Genomic DNA, 13806 nt, shown 5'->3' on the forward strand with positions numbered 1-13806 from the left:
ACATATAATCCATAAGACAAAAAAATAGCTGAATTTATTAAAATGACCCAGTTCAAAAGTTTGTGAACCACTGATTCTTAATACTGTGTGTGGTTACCTGGATGATCTACGACTGTTTTTTTGTTTTGTGATGGTTGTTCATGAGTCCCTTGTTTATTCTGAGCAGTTAAACTGAGCTCTGTTCTTCAGAAAAATCCTCCATGTCCTACAGATTCTTCAGTTTTCCACCATCTTTTGCATATTTGAACCCTCTACAACAGTGACTGAATGATTTTGAGATCCATCTTTTCACATGGAGGACAACTGAGGGACTCAAACACAACTATTAAAAAAGGTTCAAACATTCACTGATGCTTCAGAAGGAAATACGATGCATTAAGAGTCGGGGGGTGAAAACTTTTGAACAGGATGAAGAGGTCCAAATTTTTCTTATTTCACTTGAATATCATTTTTTTTCATTTAGTACTGCCCTTCGGAAGCAACAGAAGATACTTTCATGTTTCCCGGAAGACAAATTAAATACAATTTACCTTCACCCCCCATCTATTAATGCATCATGTTTTTTTCTGGAGCATCAGTGAATGTTTGAACCTGTTTAAAAGTTGTGTTTGAGTCCCTCAGTTGTCCTCAGTGTGAAAAGACGGATCTCAAAATCATTCAGTCACTGCTGTAAAGGGTTCAAATATGCAAAAAATGCTGGAAAACTGAAGAATCTGCAGGACCTGGAGATTTTTTCTGAAGAACAGAGCTCAGTTTAACTGCTCAGGACAAACAAGGGACTCATGAACAACCATCACACAACAAAAAAACAGTTGTAGATCATCCAGGTAACCACACACAGTATTAAGAATCAATGGTTCACATACTTATGAATGGGGTTATTTGGTAACACTTTAGAATACTGATCCTTCATTAATGAATAACTACACAGGAACAAATGAGTAATGCATTATTAACACTCTAGTAACTACTATTAACTAACAAGAAACTCTTATTAATGAATTAGTAAGTAATAGTGCTCAGTTGAAGGTGGTAGTTTACTATTAGCTAATCAGTAACTACTATTTTTTTCATACCTCCCAGAGAACCACTAAGAACTACTATATACAGGTTCATAATTAACATGAATGATGCATAATGTATAATTAATTCTAAAGTAAAGGCCATGGTAACCCGACTAGTAATGACTGAAGTATTACCAAATCCTTCAGAAGGAATTACTAATTATTTGGATCAGTATTATAAAGTGAGAAACATGATAACTCTCTAGTAACTACTGGAGTCATTGTAAACTTTTGAGGTTTTTGTAAAGTATTGGATAGTAATAACTCAAGAGTTACTATATAACTCTAAAGTAACTACTACTTATTTGGATCAGTATTCTAAAGTGAAGATCATGGTAACCCACTAGTAATTACTCAAGTGTTACCAAATACATCAGAAGGAATTACTGTACAACACTGTACAAAAACATACAAAAACCTCAAAAGTTTTCAAAGACTTCAGTAGTTACTAGAGAGTTATCATGTTTCTCACTTTAGAATACTGATCCAAATAATTAGTAATTCCTTCTGAAGGATTTGGTAATACTTCAGTCATTACTAGTGTGTTACCATGACCTTTACTTTAGAATTAATTATACATTATGCATCATTCATGTTAATTATGAACCTGTATATAGTAGTTCTTAGTAGTTCTCTGGGACGTATGAAAAAAATAGTAGTTACTGATTAGCTAATAGTGAACTACCACCTTCAACTGAACACTATTACTTACTAATTCATTAATCAGAGTTTCTTGTTAGTTAATAGTAGCTACTAGAGTGTTAATAATGTGTTACTCATTTGTTCCTGTGCAGTTATTCATTAATGAAGGATCAGTATTCTAAAGTGTTACCGGTTATTTTAATAAATTCAGCTATTTTTTTTGTCTTGTCGATTATATGTAAACATCTTTTATGTAAAATATCTTACTCAGGACAGTACTAAATAAAAAATAACATGCATTTTGTATTATCTCCCTTATTTTGTTAAAATTATTAACATTTTTACAGATTGTGCAAGTGGTTCACATACTTTTTCTTGCCACTGTATATATATATATATATATATATATATATATATAGCTCAAATTGAGTAAAGAGCGTTTTTTACAACTTACCAGATTGTCTGACCTCCTCACTCACTTTCTTCCAAGCAAGATCCTTTTTATTTCTGTTTCTATGAAGATGTATCGTACAGCAACAAGGATTTTGTCCTCCATTGTTGTTTCGGTTTTCTGCCTCCTCTCGCTACGTCGTAATCACGTCACTACTAGAGCAAGCTCCTGATTGGTTAACGTGGCACGAATTCACTTAAAGAGGATTACAACTTACATGATTTCAACTTACAGAATCATGGAGGCCCCTTCCCCTTCCCTTGCCGATTCTGTGCCTACGGTACGGTTTATCTGTTAGGTTGAGCTTTGTACTTCCCTTGTTTGAGGGTTGTCCTGCATAGTACCCCCTAAGCTGGTCAGTGGTTGAAGGCCTCCATATTGAGGATCAGCCCCTAGGCTAGTAAATGTACTCCCCTTGTTTGGTTCCTTTAGAGTGCACAGCCTCCTCAGTGCAAATAATCATGCGCTGAGTAGATCCTAGGATTGAGCAGAGTGTTACTCCCCTCATTGGTAAGGGTAAAAAGCGCTAAGCTGAGTCCTGCTCTACGCTCAGCCCGTCTCTACGCTCTGGACTGAGTTGGTTACTACCCTTTTTGCAGTCACTCTTACTGGATATCTTCTGAAGAATGTGATTTGAGACTCTGTGATCAGACAGGTTGTTGGCCAAGACTAGGTTTCTGTAAGAGTAGACCAGGTCGGCCTCCCTGGTGGCAATCAGGGTCGAATACGTTCCCCTGACAAGTGACTGGCTAGGGTTCCTTCGGGCCCCCTGGCCACATTCCCTTAAAGGTACCCTCATTTCTTCGAAAAGAAGTTTGGTTCCAGACGCCTTTGAGCGGCCTTGGTAGGCCTTCTGCGGAAGGCCTCTTTGAGGCTTATAACTTGGGCTGTTGGCCATAGGGAATGCTGTCACTGACAGCCTATGTATGACCAGTAGAGGGAGTGGTTCTGGCATTTCAGTTGAAGCTGCTAGTTCTGACGTTTGTCTAGCCATTTTTGGCATGCACTCCCCTCAAGCATGGCGGCGTGGGTATATCGTTCCCCATATGCGTTTCAAATGCAGTGTAGAGTTCCCTTTCGAAAGGGAACGTCTCAGGTTACATATGTAACCATGGTTCCCTGAGAACAGGGAACGAGACACTGCGTTTCCTAGCCATGCATCGGGGCTGCCTGCTGAACAGTCCCTTCAGACGATAAGGTACTGACTGGTTCTCTAGGCGCTCGTTATATACTTCCGGGTCGCGCTATGATGACATCATAGGTTGTCGCCGGCCAATAGGATTGTCGTGAGTTGATATTGTTTTCAGACACCGGTTCACGCAGAGGCGTTCCCCATATGCGTTTTAAATGCAGTGTCTTGTTCCCTGTTCTCAGAGAAACATGGTTACATACGTAACCTGAGACGTTTTTAAATTACGTGGGTTTTCTCCTCCACTTCTCCGCTATTGATGCTTGCTGGTAGGTGCTGCTGCATGGACGTCTGAACTTTACGTACTTGGTATTATGAAACGCTGAATGATGGCGTGCAGCAAGCAAAGCTTGTCTTCTTCTTGTGACAGACAGCCTCAAGCCGAGAAGCAAGAACAAGATCTGCTGTATCCATTGTTGTTTACTGTGTCGTTTTCTTCTTCACGCGAGAATGACTTCGATCGCTACTTTCCGGCTACACCATGCCTATCAAGTTTGTTGCCGGTGGAAACGCAAGCCTGATCAGGGTGTACCGTTCCGAACCATACCGAACTATACTGAACTGAACCGTACCGCTCAGTGGAAATGAGCCATTACTCAACCTCATGCTGTCCCATATGTATGTGATTCTTCAGATTAACTCAAATGAATATTTTTAGGAAAACAATCCATCTCTTTGAGGCCACATAATGAAGTGGATAGTAACCATATAGTAGGCCTAATCCAAAAGTTGAAGCTTCAAAAACCACACAAAACATTCACGACGATAAACCCATATGACCCCAGTGATTAAATCAATGTCCTCTGAAGCAAAACTATAGGTGTGTGTGTGACTACAATAATAATAATGACAATTGGACTGAAATATGGAGCCCCTAAGAGGAAATGGTGGTGGAAAAAAATATGAAAAAAAAAAAATTATTTTTCCTCCCATCTCATATTTTTTCTAAGTCAATGGTTTTGCGTTCTCTCACAAATGTTTTGCGTTCCCCCGAGAAACTTTGCATTCACTCGCAAAATGTTTGCGTTCCCCAAGAGAAACTTTGCGTTTGCTTGCAAAATGTTTGCATTCCCCTGAGAAACTTTGCGTTACCTTGCAAAACCTTTGCGTTGCCTCGCAAACACTTTTGCATTTGGTCGCAAAACTTTTGTGTTCTTTGCGAACGGTGTTAATTTTGGCAGCCATTTTTGATTTAGTCTTAGTCTTTATCTTCAGATGAAAATGCTTTTTAGTCTTAGTCACATTTTAGTCATTTTTGTCTTTCATAATTTAGTCTAGTTTTAGTCGACGAAAAGTCATCGCATTTTTGTCAAGTTTTAGTCATTGCTTTTAGTCAAACTACAGTTACCAACATTAATTTTGATAGCCATTTTATATGTAGTCTTTAGACAAAATAGTAATTTTTCTCTTTAGAACCAATTCATTTAAGCTTATGAAAAATTTGAATCAACAGGCTGTATTGACATTGCACTCTTAGCAGTAGCACTTGTGCAATTCTACATATCCCTTTTCAGTGGTTCTCAAACTTTTTAGTGTCGTACCCCCTGAAGGGATTTAACATCCTTCTGCGTACCCTCTCTTTTTCACTTAGACTGCAGTTACACCTTTTCCATTAAGGGACAATATTTGCCCTCTTAAATCGATTTTTCGCCGGTATGGATGGTTTGTTGAGGAACTGTGCCATTGGCTGTCATGTCGATGAGGCCTTCACAGTGGATGATCTAGTTGACTCAATCACTGATGACACTTCAGGGCTGCGTTGTGGTTGTGTCAAGGTGCAGGTCCTCAGTCTCACCTGGATACAGCCCGGATCCGGCTGACTACGGTAAACCTCGGGATAAACAGAGAGACTAATATTAGCATAGATGCCATTCTTCTTCTGATGTAACGAGTACATCTGGTGTTATAGGAAGTGTTCCCGGTTCCGGTTCCGGTTCCAGGTTCTCTGACCTAATTTATGCAGCCTAACAATCCTTTAACGGATTTGAAAACATAAATTGATAATTTGTTATGTGTATGCCAGGTTAAAGAGATGCGTTTTTAGTCTAGATTTAAACTGACAGAGTGTGTCTGCTTCCCGAACAATGCTAGGAAGATTTAGCCACTGTATCAAATTAATACCTAGGGTTGTGTTTATTTTCTTCTAAAAGATTTGAAATATAAGCAGATCTAGCAGTTTTTAAGGCCTTTCTGTACTCAATCATTCTCTCCACGAAATGCGAAAAACTTCTAGTTTTGTTTTCTTCCAGTTGCGCTCCATTTTTCTGGCTGCTCTCTTAAGGGCCCGAGTGTGCTCGTTGTACCACAGTGTTGGACTAATTTTCTTAATCTTTTTTAAGCACAAAGGAGCAACTGAGTCTAATGTGCTGGAAAAGACAGAGTCAATAGCTTCTGTTGCAACATCGAGGTCTTCTAAGCTGTCTGCTATGCTAAGGTGATGAAACTGATCAGTAAGATTATTTATAAAGCAATCTTTAGTGGTAGAAGTGATGGTTCTACCATATTTGTGGCAGGGAAGCAGTTTAGCAGCCTTGACTAAATGTAGTATACACGAGACTAGATAATGATCTGAGATGTTGTCACCCTGCTGCAGAATTTCAACAGCATCAATATCGATTCCATGTGACAATATTAGATCTAAAGTATGATTACGACAATGAGTGGGTCCTGACACGTGTTGTCTAACTCCAATAGAGTTTAGAATGTCTGTAAATGCCAATCCCAATGCGTCTTTTTCATTATCTACATGGATATTAAAATCACCAACAACAAGGACTTTATCCGCAGCTAGAACTAACTCCAATAGAAAATCAGCAAATTCTTTGATAAAGTCTGGATGGTGTCCTGGTGGCCTGTATACAGTAGCTTTATCATTTGTTTATCAGTATTAACTCTGTTATTAGGCGTAAATGAAAATATCATCACAGTGAGACTTGGTAACCACAGGTAAAACCATACATGGCTACTCACTACCACTGTCAAATGATATTATATTATGATATGTTATATAGGTCTATAAAAAACACCTAAACACAGGTAAAATACACCTTCACAAAGACATGAATTATATATTCCCCTACCCACCTAATAAATATATTGCAATGTAAATGGCTATAACTGCTACAATACAGAAGGGTTGGAGACAATGGATAACAGGTATTGGGTGTTTATTGAACAACCAGCAGAGACAACAGGAATGCAGGTGAGTAAACGGTAATATAGCAGGTGAATAGTGACTAGTAGAATAGTGATACTGTCCTTTGTGTTGCAGTGATGGTGAGCTGAGATGGCCGACGAATGGCTGATGAAGCAGAGCAGAGAAGACACTGGATAACTCACACGAAGACGGGAGACACAGAAGGAGACTTGGAACACACTGGAGACAGGTAAGTAGTATACAGGAGTCCTTGAGGTAAGCATGAAGGTAAGTCTTGATGCGAACGAGACCGGACAGTGACTGAGTGCGTGTGAGTGTCTTTTAACTGGTGACTGATTGGAGTGCTGATTGAGTGCAGGTGCGTGTGATCAGTACTCTGGTGAGGGAGTGCGCTGTGATTGGGTGACGTTGGAGCCTGGCGTGTCTGTGACAATAACATAGTTTTCAATATAAATATTCCACATTTCCACAAACCATGGTAATTTAGTTTATTCAGTTTCAGTTTATTCATGGTAAAAGTTTGTGTGTTAGTGTGGTGATTTTGGGATTTAAAAGTCTTATCTTCATTCATGGCACAATGTTTCTCCTGTTTTCCTCATCAGTCTTGTTGGGAATGTTGAGGCTGTTTCATCCGATTTAAAACTAGTTTAATCATCGAGTGATTTGTAGTTTGTAAACAAGAGGTGTGTGTTGAATTGAAATGCTTCTTACTGGTTGTCGCAACGCTGTTTAATAATGGTGACCAGTAATAAACGCGCAGCTCCCTTAAGCTTTCGTTCCATTATCCACTGGGCCGTGCTGCGAAGTTCAAAGTAAACTAGTGAAACACCTGAAAACAGCGCTATTTGTTCTGTATTTGTTGTTACTGACCGAGAAATCACCTCAGATGATTCAGTGACAGAGCGGTCCGAATGAATCCAAATCTTTTCAGATCGTTATGCAAGCGCGTTTGGCCAATTCAAGGAAAAGAATCGAGACAAAAGAATGATTAATTCACGAATTACTGATATCGCTGGTTCCGTCGACAGAAATACGGGACACACATAATGACTGCTTAAATATTCACAAGGAAAACGTTTCTTAGGTCAGTCGGAGGAGCGTGCATGGTACGAACAGTGTGTATAGCCGTCCACGCGCCACTGTGCGCATGGATATCTAACCAAATTTAGCCGTGCCGCCAGGAAAAGAGGAGGAGGGAGACTGGGGTGCCGCGGGCCAGATGAATATGATTGGCGGGCCGGATTTGGCCCGAGGGCTGCCAGTTGACGAGCCCTGCTATATGTGATAATATCTAGGTGAAAGAGTTTCTATGTTGGGATTTATCTGACTTCTGTGACATGAGACAGCTAGCAGACGGTCGGTTTAGCCGGTCTGTCTGCTTCCTGACCTGGGCCCCAGTTTGTCATGTTTCAGCTCTAAGACTATGTGCCATATTACTAGAGAGAAGAGCAGCACCATCCCAGGAGGGATGAATACCACCTCTTTTCAACAGGTCTGATCTGCCCCAAAAACTTTTCCAATTGTCTATGAAACCTATATTATTCTGCAGGCACCATCTGCTAACTATCTCATCACTCTGACTGGCGAAGTCGAACATCATTAGTGCCGACAAGAATAATAATTTTAGAGTATTTACAATTAGCATTAGCAAGCGCTTTTAAATTTGCTTTGATGTCAGGTGCTCTGGCTCCTGGCAAACGTGACTGTGGTGGCTGCTGTCTCTATTTTCAAGTTCCGTGTAATAGAATTGCCAATAACTAGGGCACTTTCAACAGGATTCTCAGTGGGTGGGTCACTGAGTGGGGAGAATCTGTTTGATGTTCTTATTGGAACGGAAGAGTGGTGTTTCCCGCGACTGTGCCGCCTCACCGTTACCCAATTGCCCTGCTGCACGGGCTCTACAGCCGGAACCGAACAATGTACAGAGTTCACTAAGCTAGTCGCATCCAAAACAGTATCTAAAGCCCTTGCATTCGTACTATCCTCGATTAAAGTTTGGATGCGTGTCTCTAATTCTGAGGTTTTCTCTGTCAGCCTGACTATTTCCCTACATTTATGACATGTAAATCCCTCGTCGCTGACAGAGAAAGCTATACTATGGATGTGACAGGCAGAGCAAGTAGCCATAGAAGGAGAGGATGACATGACTCCAGACAGGAGCAATCGATCAGTTTTCAGATCATCAGCGCTTCTTCTTTCTGTAGAGAGTGTGTGTGTGTGTGTGTGTGTGTGTGTGTGTGTGTGGTTGCCAGATTGCAAAGATTAAGTAAAATGTGTTCTTTTAACAGAAAAACTCAGATTGGGGGTTTAAATTCTGGAAATCTGGCAACCGTAAGCATGAACGTTCATAAAAACAGTCTGTAATGTTTTGTCTCCTTTATGCGACAAAAACAAAAAGTGATTTTAAAAGAGTGATTTTGGTAAAGTTTTTAGTCTTTTAGCAACATATCAGTCTCGTCTTTTTTCGTCAACGATATTGCATGTGTTGATTTAGTCACAGTTTTCGTTTAATGACATTGGTGTCGTCTCTCTTCGTCTAGACTTAGTCATGGAAAAAAAGGTTGTCAACGAACATTTTTCGTCATAGTTTTCATTAATGAAATTAACACTGTTTGCGAGTGAATGCAAAGTTTCTCAGGGGAATGCAAACATTTTATATTGGTTGTTGTTTTTTACACAAATATTGTTTCACTTTAGAAGACATCAAGGTGGAGTATCCCTTTAAATCTGGTGGAAGTTCTAGAAAGGCTAATGTAACTCAATGCAATTCAGATATAATTTTTTTTGTAACAGAAGCATAACTGTCAGATCCTCCCCCAGTCTCACTGGCTGGTTTTCTGATTTTCTAAGTTTCCTTTTGAGATGGGGGTGGTATATGCACATTGACCTTTATGATTAAGGAGGAATGGAGCGGAATAGTGGAGTGTTTTTGCTCTGCTTCAGGGTTTGGAGATTAAGAGGGTTGAGAGCTGAGATTAACCTCTTCATTCATCTGTGAAAGAAGTTCTTAATGATCACAGGATATACACAGCTCATCTGAAACAAAACAAAGGTCATATAGAAAGCTCCTCTATCTTTTTTTTATTGATTATATCTATTCCTTTGCATTAATATGCACAAATAGATTTTCAGAACCTAAGCATATCATGTTCAATACGCATTCAGAAGCTTCATAACTGCTGCGTTGGGTCTAATCTCAGGGTGATGTTTGCTTGCTGCAGGTGTTATGCTGGCATTCGTATGAAACTGATTACTTGGCAGACTCTGTGAGTAGTGCATTCAGGTTGACTGTTAATCAGTACACACTCTCGCTCACTGTCTTTCGGGAATGGGTAGCGAGCTGAACAATAAACAAAACAACGAAAAAATGTTTGAAAAAATGTTGTACTAGAATGTACGACTGTTAGAGTTTCAGTTTAACGATCACTTCCTGCTGCTCTACATGGAAAAGAGATGAGATTTTAGATGAGTGTACTTGAGTTTGTTTTGTTGAAAATTGACGGCACCAATTGAAGTGCATAATATATTGTTATTTAAACACCCATACTTAATTCACTAGACAAATTCTGTGCATAATTCATTCATACTAAAGGGATGTTATTTATTTTTCTAAAACACCATGTAACCTTCTGAGACTGTCCCTTGGAGATAAGGGATAATTATTTTCTGTACTGTCATCACTGTCGTTCTGTCTCTCTCCCACCCCCTCTCTTGGGAATGGGAGGACAAAATGACAAATAAACAAAGTTATTATTACTGTGGCGGTGCATGAAGTTCGATGCAACTAATAAGGCAGACTCACATACAAACACATTCGCATAGTAGTACACCATTCTTACAGTCTCCTCTTGCTGATTTCCTGACAGACTTAAAATTCTGAACTACCTCTGTCTTTCTTTCTGATAAAGAAGCTATTTTCTTCCTTTTTACCCCCAAATCCTTCCATTTCTTCCTCTTTATCCCTCTCTCACACACAGTGGGCTTGTCTCATAATTGCATCACTGCTCACTTTCTTCCCCCCACCGTAAACACTCAGAGCTCCCCTGAGCTTGTCATCCACGTATAGATGCAATCATGACTGCTGGGGGAAGCTGCCAAGTTACTAGCGTGACTGCCTCTACCGCCAAACCACTGGCTGAGGATATTATGTGTTAAAGGGATAGTTGGTCTTTTTTAAAATGTTGATTGACAGGCCCATGGTCACTATTCACTTTTATTTCATACTGTGCTTTTTACTCCTTTTGTGTTCTGCAGAAGAATAAAAAGTCATGAATGACATGAGGGTGAGTAAATGATGACAGAATTTCCACTTTTTAGTAAAATATCCCTTAAAAAGAGCTGGAGCTGCAAGTTTTGAAGCACTCAGTGCTGGAAGCAGAATCAGTTTTACCTGATGGCATCAGAAGAACTTTGTAACTTTATACCACTCAGACTGAGTGACTCCTGTTTGAACTGATTTGGGACAGGCTGTCCATTATAAGATTTCTCGGTGGATAGTGTAAGCGAGGAGACATCTTAGATCTGTGCAAAAGGATTACTTCTACTGACACTGTCTAGGTCTGTTTTAGCATGCTGTCACTCATGGTGAGGAAATCTCTGGTTTTGATGTTGCCTTGAAGCAACTTTTCTGGGTGTTTTTTTTTTTTTTTTTTTTTTCACTGTATCCCAAATTCCCCAACTATTCTTGCCCAACTACCCATCCATCCATCCATCCATCCATCCATCTATCTATCTATCGTCTGTCATCTAAATTACTTGTAATTCTATTTTTTTCTGATCTTCTGAATTCATTTCCCCCCTCTTCTCATGGTGGTTAGTTCAGTTCTTCAGTTCTACTTTGTGACTATGAAGTGTCTCTCTTTATTCCAGCTGCATCTGAGGAGGACAGAAACGGGGTCATCGTGATTTTTCCAAGTAAGACATGTTCTTGGATTGACATATTTTGTTGTCTGAAAATTAAGATCTAACCATATCCCTACCCCTAAACCTAACACTACCCATAAGTTATTCCTAAAATCAGAGGGAAATGATAGGTGAATGAATAACACTGATGTAGAAGCACCTAACCCTGGTTGTAAGCCTAAACTTGACATAAACTGTAAACTTGTCCCTCAAATCTGATTTGTTGATTGGAATGTTGTTTTTGTGCACCTGGATGGGTGAAATGCAGCACAAATTCTGAGTATGGGATACCATACTTGGCTACACGTCATGTCACTCACTCACTCTCTCATCTTTAGACTGATTTAGTTTCTTCTTTTTTTAATTTTGAAAAAATAAACTATTACTTTAGTTAGCTTCCAAGTCATAGTTATGGGCTACTTTAAAACTTACAAACTGAGATTAACTTAAGATAAATTTAAAAAGACTTGAGATGAACAGAGACCTTTAAGAGATTAAGAGATTCTTACTGTTCTCAAACGCGCACACACATCACATTAAAGGCTTTACTTTAGGGACACCAAAGGATGCGCATCAGCTCTCCTATATAAATTGTGTCTCTCTAGGCTTTGAGAATGTTTGAAGTCTCTGCCATTTCAACAGCAACAATCAATAGATCCTCATGGGCTAGAGCTCAAGTGTTCAACAGAAGCTTATTATCATTTCTAAAAACTAGTTTAGAGATAAAATATAAATAAAAAACAGCTAAATGTGACAAATAGTTTGCCCCAAAATAAAAAACAATAGGTGTTCCTATCCAATCCAATGTTCTTCCAAAGTATTTTCTGCTATTTGTGTTCCATGGGAGAAAAAAAATAACAGCATATATTTTTGGAATGACATAAGGGTGAGGAAATAATGACAGAAGTTTAATTTTATGGTGAACTTTTTCTTTCCTAAAACACTTTATTCTCTTTCACAGCTCCGACACAATGATTTATGATGATCTTACTGTGTTCTGTATATGTGTCTCTTACTGAGACATTGTGGTAGCATCTTCAAAAGAAAATAACACTTTTACTAAGAATGAACTGTACTCACTGATAGCACTGCTTATTTGCATATGCTGTCTGCTTTGTTTTAATGCCTGATTCGTTAAAGTAATTATGCAAATCAGGAAAAGTTGCATGTGACCTCAAAATATCTTTTGTGTGGTTTTGTGGTTTTGTTTTCTGTGCAATCTTTTAGGGATGCACTGAAATAAAAATTCTGGGCCAAAACTGAAACTTCTGGAGACACTTGACCGAAAACTGAAACTGTTTATTTATTTCTTATTTTAAATGAGCTTATTTTTGTATAATTGTATTAATATTAGACTTTTTAATTAAATTCAATCATTTTAATGATACTGAATTTAAAATATATATGGCAATAAAAATATATTATCTTGTAAAGGATACAATAGACTACTGTGATCTGCTATACATTACTGGGGCCGTATTTGTTACATCTGTCAGCTGCGGATGCAATTATTTACCAGCAGATGGCTTTACCCTTGGATTTAGACTGATAACTTGTGCTTTGACCCTCGGCCTGGTTTTTGGACTATGACTGTGGACTGTATCTCATTAAACTGCACGTGGATCCTCACTCTCTGTGCTCAGTGCTGTCCTTTCGTAACAGTGCTAATGCTAACAACCCCAGTGATTACAACGCTCGCCAGTGCAATCACATCTGAACCTTTAGCCATCAGCGCAGCCATGCCTGAGCCGCCAGCAGTCAGGATCGCCAACCCAAAGTCTCCAATTAAGGATGAGACCTTTCAATCTTCAGCCATCACGGACACCATCCCTGTGTTCCCGGGTGTCATCGACGCTGTGATTGAGGACACCAAGTCATATCCACGTTGGGGCTTCATATCAAATTTGGCAGATCCACCTCTGAAAATGGTCAGAACAGCCGGTGTACCAAAACCGCTAGCGTCAAATATTTTTGCTGACACTTCTCTGGTCCCCGAGATCAGTGATGGCAATGGCGTTTTGGTGCATTTGGGTGACGCTCGTTGAAGTGGCTTTGAACAAGACTGTTGTATCAGTGCCAGAGCATACTCCAGTCCATGAATTCACTCTAGAGTCCGCTCAAGTCAACGAATCCTCTCCTGAGTCTGCTTCAGTATATGAGTCTGTTCCTGAGCCCAAGTCTGTTTTTTAGCCTGTTTGAGTCTACGAATCTGTTCCTGAGCCTGAGGCTGTCTCTGAGCCTGTTTGAGTCTATAAGTCTATTCCTGAGCCTGTTCCTGAGCCTAAGTCTGTTTCTGAGCCTGTTCAAATCTACGAGTCTGTGTCTGTTCCTGAGCCTGTTAGAATCTATGAATCTGTTCCTGAGCCTGTTCCTGAGCCTAAGTCTGTTTCTGAGCCTGTTC

The sequence above is a fragment of the Ctenopharyngodon idella genome, chromosome 7, assembly GCF_019924925.1.
Source record: "Ctenopharyngodon idella isolate HZGC_01 chromosome 7, HZGC01, whole genome shotgun sequence".
In the NCBI taxonomy this organism is placed as follows: domain Eukaryota; kingdom Metazoa; phylum Chordata; class Actinopteri; order Cypriniformes; family Xenocyprididae; genus Ctenopharyngodon; species Ctenopharyngodon idella.